General features: G+C 43.7%; 1 non-coding gene across 1 annotated transcript; it reads right to left on the bottom strand.

The window, feature by feature from the left end:
• Positions 1-3,505: 3,505 nt before the first annotated feature.
• On the bottom strand, positions 3,506-3,612 carry LOC113457901. Its single transcript, XR_003378378.1, has one exon. It is a non-coding gene; the product is annotated as a U6 spliceosomal RNA (small nuclear RNA).

The following is a 3,612-nucleotide window of genomic DNA, read 5'->3' as shown; positions in this document are numbered from 1 at the left end:
AAGCTCTGCTGATGGGCCTGCGTGGCTCACAAGGTGCACAGTCCTAAAGGCTGAGCCTCAAGTGGCCTTGGTTCTTCACAGCCACATGGTCCCCAAGCCCTATCTCCTGCTCTCTGGAAGTTTTACAAACTACCTGTACCCTTCCACCATTCCTCTTCTGGAACTTGCTGAAGACATCCCCTCATCTGTAAACCTGAACCAGAGGATTTGGCAGAGACTTTTAGGGAACATCTGCCACTGATGTTACTGTCCCTGGACTGACAGATATTACTGTTGTAACTTGAGGTTTCTCTCCCACCCTCCAGTTCCCAAATAACCACTCTGAGGCTTAATATCAATTATAAACTGCTTGGCCTATTAGCTCAAGCTTATTATCAACTAGCTCTCACAACTTAAATTATTCTACAATTCTATTATTCTATATTTTATCATGAGGCTCATGGCTTGTTACCTCACATCTTGATTCTCCAGTGACTGTTGGCATCTCCCTGACTCTGCCCTTTTTATCGCTATAGTTTTGCTTGGCTTTCCCACCTAGCTATAGTTTGCTTGGCTATTGGCCAAATCAGCTTCTTGATTAACCAATGGCAATAAAACATATTCACAGCATTTCCGAGGGGCATCTCACATCAACTGTGCCTTGGCTGTTGAGGTCCAAAAAGGCTAGCAGAATCCTAAAGCTTTTCAGTCCCTCTAAGCAAGAGATTTCTGCCAATATGTTGTCAGAAAGCCCTTAAGCCAAGAGGACATGAAGCTCAGGACCAAAAATGCCCAAGATTCAGCATCTTATTAGTCCTGCAACACCACTGCAATGCATTATTCTGAAGAAGCATGCGCTAAGAAGATGTATTACACACTAACACCACTGCCAGCATTGTTCTGCAGAAGCATGCACTAAGAGAGTGTATAATACACTAAACTTTGGCCAAGAGAATGAGGGAAACCAAAGAAAATGTCAGGAACAGATAGCTAAGTGTCATAGGCTGTCTTCGCTGAGAGCATCCACTTCTGAGTCCAGTCTAAGATAGGACTTTAAGAGTAACAAAAAGCTGGGAGGTGATGGTGCACGCCTATAATCTCAGCACTCAGGAGGCAGAAGCAAGCAGATCCCTGAGTTTGAGGCCAGCCAGGTCTATAGGGCGAGTTCCAGGATAGCCAGGGCTACAGAGAGAAACCCTGTCTCACAAAAACAAACAAAACAACAACAACAACAAATCAAACAGGACTGGAGAGATGACTCAGAGGTTAAGACCACTGACCGTTCTTCCCGAGGTCCTGAGTTCAATTCCCAGCAACAGGTTGGTGGCTCATAACAACTGTAACGAGATCTGATGCCCTCTTCTGGCCTGCAGGCATACATGCAGGCAGAACACTGTATCCATAATAAGTAAATAAATTTATTTTTTATTTTTAAAAAGGAGAACACTCGTTCATTTCCCTGCCACCCAGACCCGAATAATCACACAGAAACTGTTTGGCCAATGACTCAGGTGTTTTCCTAGCTAGTTCTTATATCTTAAATTAACCCATTTCTGTTAATCTGTGTATCAACACAATGCTGTGGCTTACTGGTAAGGTTCTGATGACTGTCTGTTTTGGCAGCTACCTGAAGTCTCCCTGACTCCACCTACTCTCTCTCTATCTCTCTGTTCGGATTTCCCACCTGACTTTATTCTGCCCTACCATAGGCCAAAGCAGTTTCTTTATTAGTCAGTGGTAATAAAACATGTTCACAACATACAGAGGGGAATCCCACAGCAGAAGAGGGAGAAGCCACTGACTTTGCACGTGTGTTCTGGCATGCACAAGCTTGCGGGCGCATGTGCACACACACATGCATAATGGGATTTCTAATTGATCTTAATAATAAAAACCCGGAGTCAGGTATTCGTGGGTGAAAGCTGAAAGATCAGAGGAACAGAACAGCCAGTCATTAGTTCTTGCAAACTCCTCAGACTGAATGGGGTCTCTACAGGTCCTCAGACCGAATCTTGTCTCTACAGAACCTCAGACTGAATGAAGTGAGCTCATGTCTCCTCCTGCCTGATGTTCCTCTCTCTGTCCATCCATATCCCTTCCTGTCTCCACCTCCCTAGTGCTGGGATTAAAGATGTGAGCCACCACTGCCTGGCTCTGTTTCTCTTTTAGACTGAATCAATCTTGTGTAGCCCAGGGCAACCTTGAATTCACAGAGATCCCTGCCTCTGCCTCCTGAGTGCTGGGATTACAGGTGTGTGCCACGACTGTCAGGCCTCTGTGGCTATCTAGTGATTTAGCTCTGCACTCTGATCTCCAGGCAAGCTTTACTTGTTAAATAATATCAACACACACACACACATTCTCAAAAATGCTTCGTTTTTTTTTTAAGTAAAAGCATTTATTGCTGGGTGGTGGTGGCGCATGCCTTTAATCTCAGCACTCAGGAGGCAGAGGCAGGCGGATCTCTGTGAGTTCGAGACCAGCCTGGTCTACAAGAGCTAGTTCCAGGACAGGCTCCAAAACCACAGAAAAACCCTGTCTCAAAAAAAACCAAAAAAAAAAAAAAGCATTTATTACAAGGCTTGGCAAATGCCTCTAATCCAGTTTTCAGGAGGCTGAGGCAGGAAGATTAGAAGTTCAAGGCTAGCTTGTGCTACACAGCTAAAGAGACCCTATCTGAACAAAAGCAAGAAACAAAAAAAAAAAAGTGAGGAGGAGCAGAGCAGGAAGAGGGGAGGGAACAGTGGTTGGTATGTAAAATGAATAGATTTTAGAAAAAAGAAACAAAACAAAATGAAACAACTCTCCTTCTAACCCTCCTTCAGTATTTATTAAGCAGGCATTTTGTTTTAGTTTTTAATTGTTTTTATTGAGCTACATATTTTTCTCCACTCCCTTCCCTTCCTCCTCCCTGCCCTCTCCCATGATCCCATGCTCCCAGTTTACTCAGGAGATCTTGTCTTTTGCTACTTCCCATGTAGATTAGATCCATGTATGTCTCTCTTAGGGTCCTCATTGTTGTCTAGGTTCTCTTGGGTTGTGAATTGTAGGATGTTTTTCTTTTTGTTGTTGTTGTTTAAAAGCCACTTATGAGTGAGTACATACATTTGTCTTTCTGGGTCTGCGATACCTCACTAATATGATGTTTTCTAGATCCATTCATTTGCCTGCAAATTTCAAGATGTCTTTTTTTTTTCCCCCTGTGGTGTAGCACTCCATTGTGCAAATGTACCACATTTTCCTTATCCATTCTTCAGTCGAGGGGCATTTAGGTTGTTACCAGGTTCTGGCTATGGCAAACAATGTTGCTATAAACATAGGTGAGCGCATGTCCTTGTGGTATGATTGAACATCCTTTGGGTATATACCCAAAAGTGGTATTGCTGGGTCTTGAGGAAGGTTGTTTCCTAATTTTCTGAGAAATTGCCATACTGATTTCCAAAACAGCTGAACAAGTTTGCACTCCCACCAGCAATGGAGGAGTGTTCCCTTTACCCCACATCCTCGCCAGCATAAGCAGTCATTAGAAAACATGGAACGCTTCACGAATTTGCGTTTCACCCTTGTGGAAGGGCCAAGTTAATCTTCTCTGTATTGTTCCAATTTTAGTTTGTGTGCTGCTGAAGCGAGCAC

Source organism: Microtus ochrogaster, linkage group LG9 (genome assembly GCF_000317375.1).
Source record: "Microtus ochrogaster isolate Prairie Vole_2 linkage group LG9, MicOch1.0, whole genome shotgun sequence".
Lineage (NCBI taxonomy): Eukaryota > Metazoa > Chordata > Mammalia > Rodentia > Cricetidae > Microtus > Microtus ochrogaster.
This window is presented reverse-complemented; position numbering and strand designations above follow the sequence as displayed.